Below are 9885 nucleotides of genomic sequence, written 5' to 3'. Positions count from 1 at the left end.
TATAGGCACATGCTGGCTGGTGTAAGGAAATTTATTGATTCCATCATTGTCATTTGGCAAGCAGCTCTAACCATATTAATACTTCTGTCTGGAAGTGAACTCACTCTCCCCTGAATTTCTTTAGTATTCTTTGTCTGCCACTTATATGCCAATTTTACTATATAAATATGTAGTATATTTTTTTCCTGTAATGGTTAACCTCTAACTAAATTGTCATGACTAAATTGTTAGCTTCTTGATGACAAAGACCCTAGGCTATATATTATATGAGCCTCACAGAATACAGCACAGTGACTTATATGCACCAGGACAAAACAATTAATCAACGTTTATTAAGCACTACTATGTGCCAGGCACTATACTAAGCATTAGGAATACAAAAAGAGGCCAAAAACAGTCCTGTGCTCAAGGAGTTCACAATCTAATGAGGAAGACAACATTCAAACAAATATATACAAACAAGCTACATGGAGGATAAATAGAAAATAACTGATAGAATAAAGGTCCTAGAACCAACAGGGACTGGGAAAAGCTTCCTTTGAAAGATGAGATTTTTATTGAGACTTAAAGTCAGAGAAGTAAGAAAAGGAATTGAAGAAAGGTGATCTTTCAGGCATGGGGGACAGGTAAAACATTTCTAGGCATTTGCTTAAAGCTGAGAGATAGCATATCTTGTGAGATGGAGGATGAAAGAATACATGTTGAGAAGTAAGAACACTGGGAAGGTGGGAGGGAATTAGATGATGAAGGATTTGGGATGCCAAACAGAGGATTTTTTTTAATTTGAATCTTGAAGAAATAAGGAGCTTCTGGAGTTTACTGAAAGGGGGAATGGAAGTATCATGGTCAGACTCGTGTTTTAGGAAAAGCACTTTGGCAGCTGACTGGAGGATGGATTGGAGTGGGAAGAGACTTGAGCCGGGCAGACCCACCAGCAGGCTTTCATAGTGACTAAGGTCTGCACCAGAGAGGTGGCAATATCAGAGAAGAGTAGGGAGCATATTTGAGACATGTTGCAAAGGTGAGGTTGACAGGTCTTAGCAACAGATTATATATGGGGAGTAAGAGATAAAGAGGAGTTGAAGATGGTTCCTTGGTTGCAAGCCCAAGGAACAGTGTTGCTTCTACAGCTCTAGGAAAAGTGTGCCAAGGATGGGGTGGGGCTGGGCAGCACAGTTTGGGGAACACATTATTTCTGTTTTGGACCTGTGGAGTTTAAGATGCCTACTGGGTATTAGTTTGAGATGTTTGAAAGTCAGTTGGAGATGAGTATAGAAGCCAAAGGCAGGGTAGGTATGATTTGTGAATCATAAGCAAAGAGGTACTAATTAAACTCCATCAATAAGCCATCAATAAATATTTGGCGAATAAATAAATGGCTAAATTATGCTAATTGAGAGGCAGTGGCTAGGAAATTGACTTTGAAGTCAGGAAACCCTATTTTCAGGTCCCATTTCTTATACATACTAGATGTTTCATGCAGTGATAGTCATTTAAGTTGAGTGCCCTAAGAGAATCTCTAAAATTTTAAGTTTCAGAACTGTATTTCAATTCCTATTGACAGAAGGAGTTGAATCACCAGGAATACTCTCACCAATAAAATAACAAGTGAACACATCCTCCCCAATAAAATGATCCCTTTAAATGGGGAACTGAAATCTATAAGAACAAGAACCAACCTCCAATAGATATGTTCAAATGACATGAATAGTTTTTAAAAAAAGAAATTGAATATTTCAACAACCATTAAAAAATGTCCAAACCACCAATAATAAGATAAAGCCAAATTACAACTACTGTGAGGTTTTGCCTCCCACTCATAAAATTGGCAACAATGATAAAAGATGGAAAGAGAGTAAATTTTGGAGGTGTTGTGGGAGGATAGTAACATTTATGTGCCTTAGGTGGAGCTATGAAAGCAGCTTGGAATTTAAAAGAAAAAATCAATATATTTTGACTTAGCAATCCCGCTATAGGTATATATTCCCAACAGGACAAAGATAGAAAAAAGATCCTATACAAACCAAATATTGGTAGCAGTACATTTTGGTGGTGGCATTAATTGGAAACACAGTGAATACCTATCAATTGCATGATGGCTTGACAGATTGTGGCATGTGAATATTATTGTTCCCTAAGAAATGACAAAAGTGACAAAATCATTAAAAATATGGGAAATATTTTTAACTAATGCAGAAGGGGAAAAGCAAAATTGGGAGAACAATATACACAATCATTTTATTGTTATTATTGTACAGTCGTTTGTGTCATGTCCAACTCTTCGGGACCCCATTTGGGGTTTTCTTGGCAGAGATACTGGAGTGGTTTGCCACTTCCTTCTTCAGCTCATTTTATAGATAAGGAAACTGAGGCAAATATAGTTAAGTGACTGCATCTATTATTTCTATCTTTACTGAAGAGATCATTGTTATGGCTTTTATTATCCAATTTAAAACCTGGTTTGCAATTATAAGCCCTTTAGTTTTTGTAGACCCTTACCTCCATTTTTATTCCATCTATTGGGTAATATGGCCCTGCTACTAACTAGTCATATGACCTTCAGTAAATGGTCACACCTCTCTGAATCTGTTTTCACATCTTTGAGCATAAAAGAACTCAGACTACTCATGGTTGACAATGACATATCTAAGACATAAAAATACTAAAAGTACAAAAAGGAAAAGAAGTTACATTAGATTCCTTACATTCCAGATTCCTTCTGTCTAGAACTTGGGAAATCTGAAGGTCTAGACACATAGCAGGGACTAGATGACCTCAAAGATATCTCAGGTTCCTTCCAGTTCTAAAATTCTATGCATATGCATAATTTCCCCCTCTTCTTTCAGTAAAATGAAAGCAATCCTTCTAAGTCATAAAAATTGTGTTCGTCCTTCGTTGCCAAAGAAGACAATGCCATCAGAGAAATGATGACATGACTTGCACCTGACTTTGTTTTGAGTGAGGGAGGCCTATGCAGGTCACCAGCCCTCACTTCTCCTCCAGGGCCATCTGAGTCCAGAGACCTGATATTCCTCAGGATGACGCAAGATGACTGGGGATGCACTGGGAGACTATGGGCACTTTAGACCAAGGTCTTTGCAGGCACTCACTTAGGGTGAGGCAATGCCCATTCGTTGAATAGGCCAGTTTAATATGTAGCCAGGGCATGGCCCCTTTAATGAGGTCAAGAAAGAAAGACATCAACAGCAACAGTTACTATTGCTAATCATTCCCAAGATAGGAGGGTCCAGAGGAGCCCTCAGGCAGGGCCCCAATGGAGTCCCATTTTCAGAGTACAGTAGTCATAAAAATTACAGGTTGGAGAAAAGAGTAGCTATTTCTTCTCTTTCACTCTCTGATCAAACAGTGGGAAAATTGCATTTAAGGGAAAAATTATTTTTGTTCTAGACAGGTAAGTACCATGGCTGCCAGTAGCGTAAGTTTCTTTGGTCAATCAAAATGTTTTGTTGAAAACTTACATGCAGAGAGGAGAGTTATACTCTTGGCTACTCTGGCTAAAAGAATAAAAAACTGTATTGCCCTGCTGTGGATATGCCATCAACAATATTCATTGCCTCATACTTTGTAAATGTTAAATATTTTTATGGAGCAGAGCTGAAGCTAAGTGTTTTGCAATCATTTCATAATTTCCCTTCACAACCATTCTCAAGAAAAGGTAGAAGTTTATTATTCCACTTTAAGAAATGCAAACCAGTAAAAAGCATTCATGCTGAGGACAGAAGCAATAAGCACATTTCCTTGGTCCACCGGGTGGACTGCACTAGTGGTGCTGAAATTAGAAGTCAAAATCTCTTCAGTTGTACACAATGCCAGAAATTAGTTATAGACATAGAATTGCCATGGTTTTCTTCAAAATAGTTTGACAACAGGACATGTATAATATCTTGGTTTCCTCCACTGAATTATTTATAGTATTAACAAGAGTTTTGCTTCTAATCTTGCTTTTGGCATTTTTCTATGTATAGCTTGTACTTTCAGCAAATGAATCAGTCCAAAGGTTAGAAGCAACTCCGTCAATCTATTATATGTAAAAATTGCATAAATAATTTCATAAAAAGGATGGCTAATTTTCCTTCTAGAAACTTAAAATGTTTTGGAAAACCAGAGATCAAAGCCAGAAGAAGTAAACAGTCTGAAAAAAGATAAGACAATTATGAAAATAAAATTAAAGTAACATTTAGAACATATTTTTTTCCTCTCCTGTGAAATAGGGGTCAAGCCAAGGTACTGTCCTTTGGGAACTCTTATCATATGACTAACCTACTCTCCACCTCCTTCTTCATAGAATGACAGCTTGATTCTAACATTAGCTCTTTTCTGACAATCTGTTGCTAGTAAATTGGGTCTGGATTTCTGGCTAGAGGGCAAGAGGTGTTCTGCCTACATTGTCAGTTGATGAAAAAAAGCATTTTCTTGCAACTGATAAGAAATGTTTTTTAAAAAATCCTTTCCCTTTGATTGTCAATCAGAAAGTCCTAGAATCTGTTTGTACTGTGGAAGGCATATGGTTATTCAACAAAGAATTAATTACCTTACACCAACAATTTTTCAGTAATGCTCTTAAACCAACTGAATGAAATTACTCTCTGGTATCCTTCAGTTTTTTGCTTATAATTGGCATTTAGAAACATAAATTAGACTTTCCAACTCACTGCTGTCCCAAACTGAGTCTACTTATCTTTTCCCCCAAACTGGTTCTTCCTTATGACTCCATTTTTTCCTGTGAGTTGCACCTCCACGTACTCTGCCTTCTAAATTCAAACCTATGGTTATTTTTGACTCTCCTCTTTACCTTTTCTATCATTTCTATTCAATTACAAAGTCCTAGTGATTTTAGCTCCACAACAAAGCTTGGAGGTAGGTGCTATCATTATCCGCATTTTATAGTTGAGGAAACTGAAACAGAGGTTAAATGACTTGCCCAGGGACACATAGATAATAGATGTCTGAGGCCCAATTTGAACTGAGGTCTTTTTCACTCCAGGCCAGGTGCTCTATACTCCTTGCCATCCAGTTGCCTTGTACCTAACAGGTAGATAACCTTTAATTTCTCCCTGCTTCATTCTATCATTCAAGCTATTGGCTGACTGAAATAAGCCTGATTAGTTAGTTTTTTTTTTTTATTTGGGCTTAGAGTAAACATTCAGAACACAATTATACTCACTTTAACTTATTGAGATGTATCAAAGGCTATAGAAATTGAAGACACGAGACAAAATTGGATCCAATAGCCGGTGAAGTTGGGGAAAGCGAGGCTGTCCACAATCCTGATAATAGCAATCTACCCTCAAAAAAGTGCATTTTTCACTAGATCAGAAGAACAAATGACCTTTCTTGGGATTGTTCTTTTTTTCCTTCAAAATTCAAATGTTGCATCAGTCTCAGGGCTGTTTGGGGCTGCATATCTTGTCCCTCCTCTATTTGCAGCTAGAATTTTTATCCCCCTCCCTTCCCCCATCCAACTAATATCACCTTTCTACTTGTTTTCTGCTCCTAGGATGCATCTCTAGTGATTATGAATAATTTCACCAAGTGCGGCTAACAATGCAATTCAAGCATGCCATCTTGGAGGACAATGAAACTTCAGGTCTACACTGCATAACATTATTGTTTTGTTTAATAATAATGCTGTTAGGACTCGGTGACTGAGCTCGAGCTTAGGTGGCCTGGGATCCCAGCGCAGCCACTGCCACAGCAGCATCCTCGTAACCCGCTCGTCCTCTGCGACCCCCAGAGCGCCCTCGCCTCCTGCCACCATGCCATTCTCCAGTAACCACTATGAAAAACTTCGGGATAAGGCTACATCAAGTGGCTTCACCCTGAATAATGTCATCCAAATCGGTGTAGACAACCCAGGGCACCCATTCATCATGACTGTGGGCTGTGTGACTGGAGATGAAGAGAGCTACGAAGTGTCCAAGGAACAATTTGATCCCATTAGTGAAGTCCGACACGGAGGCTACAAGCCTTCTGATGAGCATAAGACTGATCTTAACCCTGACAATCTGCAGGGTGGTGATGACCTGGATCAAAAATATGTTTTGAGTTCCCGTGTTTGAACTGACCAGAGCATCCGAGGATTCTGCCTGCCTCCACATTGTAGCTGGGGTGAGCGCCATGCCATAGAGAAACTGTCTGTGGAAGCTCTGGCCAGCCTGTTAGGTGACCTGAATGGGAAGTAGTATGCTTTGAAGAACATGACTGAGCAGGAACAGCAGCAGCTGATTGATGACCACTTCCTCTTTGACAAGCCTGTCTCCTCACTCCTCTTGGCTTCTGGCATGACCTGAGACTGGCCTGATGGCAGAGGCATCTGGCACACTGACAACAAGACCTTTCTGGTGTGGATCAATGTGGAAGATCATCTGAGAGTCATCTCCATGCAGAAGGGAGGTAACATGAAGGAGGTGTTCACACGTTTCTGTACAGGGCTTACCCAGATTGAAACCCTTTTTAAGACCAAGAACTACGATTTCATGTGGAATCCTTACCTGGGCTACATCCTAACATGCCCTTGTAACCTGGGCACAGGCTTACATGCAGCTGTTCACATCAAACTTCCCCACCTGGGCAAGCATGAGAAGTTTGGTGAGGTTCTGAAGAAACTGAGACTGCAGAAGAGGGGGACAAGGGGTGTGGACACAGCAGCTGTGGGTGGTGTTTTTGATATCTCCGATGCTTACCAACTGGGCTTCTCAGAGGTGGAGTTAGTGCAGATGGTGGTGGATGATGTGAAGCTGCTCATTGAGATGGAGAAGCATTTGGAGCAGGACCAGTCCATTAATGACCTTATGCCAGCCCAGAAATCAGCAGTTGGTCCCCTGAATTCTGCACTTCCTAATTTATTGGATGAATGAATAACCACCATCCTTCCCGCCTGTGGCACCCTGTGGGGCTCTGGATGCAGCCTACCTAATCATGCTGTAGAGAAGTCTTCCTTCCATCCTTCGGTGTTAGAGTTTTATTTTTGATGACTGAGATGTTGCTGAATGTTGAAATAATAAAACTATTGTTTTGGCCTGAAAAAAATAATAATGCTGTTAATGCGTTATAACCAAATTCTGCTGAATTCTGTGATATCTCTCTTTCAGCTGATTGACTATGTGTTACATTTGTAACTTTCTCTTTATGTAACTAGGTGCTTTTTATGTTGTCATAACATTATGTGACATATTTCATGCTCATTTGATTTCAAAGGATTAGTAACTAATATCTGAAAATTACTTAAAGAGAATTAGACTGGAGTAAAAAAACTGGGTAGAATTTATTGCTTCCTAACACCTGAGTTTATATGATCCTGAATGAGTAACTTAACCTCCTGAGCCTCAAGCTAACTCCTCTGTAAAACCATTAGACAAGATGATCTTTGAGATCTTTTCTGAGCCTAAAATTCTATCTATCTATCTATCTATCTATCTATCTATCTATCTATCTATCTATCTATCTATCTATCCATCTATCTATCTATCTATCTGTCTGTCTGTCTGTCTGTCTGTCTGTCTGTCTGTCTGTCTGTCTATCTATCTATCTTTCCTCCCTTTTTATGAGAGGGCAACATTCTTAGTATTTCCTTATCTCTATCTGATTATTTAAATGAATCAAGACCATAGAATTTAGATATGGAAGGAGCCTTAGAGATCAATTATCTTATTTTACAGATAAGGAAACTGAGGTCCAGAGAGGAAAAGTAACATTTCCAGGATCATAGAAATAGTAGGCAAGAAGGAAATAAACATTTATTAAGTACCTGCTATATTCCAGACACTGTGCTAAATGCTTAACAAATGTTATCTCACTTAATATTCACAACAACCCTAGGAGATAGGTGCTCTTATTATCTCTGTTTTTTCCCAGGGGAGAAAACTGAGGCAGACAGAGATTAAGTAGCTAGCCCAGAGTCACACAGCTAGTGTCTAAGGCTGGATTTGAACACAGGTCTTCTGGACTCACATATCAGTGCTAATATGTGAACCCAATACTGTGCTATTTCTACCATACTACTTCCTGTTAACGAATGACAGAGTCAAAGCCAAAGCAAGGGCAAGATTTAATGAAACGAGAACTGTTTATAACACCAATCAAACAATCTACTGCAAAGTATTATGCAACCTGAGTTTGTCATATCAACAATGATAATTCATATTTCTCTATTCCTTAAGATTTACGAAGCATTTGTGCTAAAACTACCAATATGGGGGTAAGTGGCACACATATTTCTCTCCTCATTTTATAAGCAAGGATGTTGAAGCTCAGAGAGCTTTTTGACTTACCCAAGGTCACACAGTTAAGACAGTGATTGAGCTGAGTCTAAAACCTTTATCTCTCAGTTTTTTTCAGAGCTCTTTCTTTGTCTTTAAGCATAAAAATGCAAATTGTGCTAACAGCAGCTGAGTCAATTAGGGCAAAGAGAGAAGATACTGCAGTTGTGCCTGGAGAACAGCCTCTTTCTTCAAGGAATTTTCACAGTTCAAATGTGAAATAAACTGTGTCTTGGCTCTGATGACTTTCTCTCAGAAAAAGATATAAAATATTATCTACCCAGGACACAATGTTGCTTTTCAAGTTAAGTTTACATTAGCCTGGGGTTATTTTCTATTTTGGTAAGTATTTGGCGAAGCAAGAGATGTAGTTAAGCAATCAAATAACTTGTCACAACTGACTTCTAGAGGTCGGGAGCTGTCTTGTTTGCTCTTAATATTCTCAACTCATAACATAATAATAAACTATACAAAATCAATTCTGAGAATTTTTGTTTTGTTGTTCAGTTATTTTTCAGTCATGTTTGACTCTTTGTGAGATATATGGTAAATGAATTCAGCATTGATTGATGATAGTCTACTCTGAACCCTATAGAAGGGTTCAGCACAGTCCATCTCTCCAGGATCACGTCTTTATCACTAATCAATGTGGCTCCATCAGCATTTAGTAGCTGAGGTGCACCATAAGTTTTTGGCTCATAAATAGTTTTCAAGGCATCGCAAAAATGCTTTGTATTATTACTATCTACATAAGACTGAAAATCATCTACCTTTTCTCCCATTATTTTATTTGTTTTCAGTTTCCACATATCTTAGATTTTTTTCCCCTCCCTCATCCTTCTTGCCCTCTCCTTCCCCACTCCCTCCCTGAGACAGTGTACAATCTTATATAGGTTCCACACATACATTCCTATTAAATACATTTTCAGCATAGTTATGTTGCATAGAAGAATTAAAATGAATGGGAGAAATCATAAAACAAAACAAAACATAATACAAAAGAAAATAGTCTGTTTTATTCAGTGATCAAATTCCGTAGTTCTTTCTCTGGATTTGGAAGGCATTTTACCTCTAGAATCCTTTGGGAATTTTTTAAGTCCTTGCATTGCAATGAAGTACTAAGTCTACCACAAAAATTTCTTGCACACTGTGATTGTTGCTGTGTACAAAGTTCTCCTGGTAGGCTCCTTTCACTCAGCATCAGCTCATATAAGTCTTTCCAGACCTCTCTGAAGTCTTCCTGTTCATCATTTCTTATAGCACGATAGTGTTCCATTACATTCATATACCACAATTTATTCAGTCATTCCCCAATTGATGGGCATCCTCTTGATTTCTAATTTTTAGCCACCACAAAGAGAGCTGCTATAAACATTTTTGTACATGTGGGACCCTTTCCCATTTTTTTATGATCTCTTTGGGGTACAGTCCTAGAAGTGGTATTGCTGGGTCAAGGGTATGTATATTTGTAGCCCTTTGGGCATAGTTCCAAATTGCTCTCCAGAATGGTTGGATCAGCTCACAGCTCCACCAACAATGAATTAGTGTTCCAACTCTCCCACTTCTTCTCCAAATTTATCATCTTTCTGTTTTGTCATGTTAGCCA

General features: G+C 38.7%; 1 pseudogene; it reads left to right on the top strand.

Moving 5' to 3' along the window:
- The first annotated feature begins 5777 nt into the window (after positions 1-5777).
- Positions 5778-6878, top strand: LOC140502496 (creatine kinase B-type pseudogene; annotated as a pseudogene).
- Positions 6879-9885: the final 3007 nt, after the last annotated feature.

Source organism: Notamacropus eugenii, chromosome 4, assembly GCF_028372415.1.
Source record: "Notamacropus eugenii isolate mMacEug1 chromosome 4, mMacEug1.pri_v2, whole genome shotgun sequence".
NCBI lineage: Eukaryota > Metazoa > Chordata > Mammalia > Diprotodontia > Macropodidae > Notamacropus > Notamacropus eugenii.
Note: the sequence above shows the minus strand (reverse complement) of the source record. Positions and strands in the feature narration are given on the sequence as shown.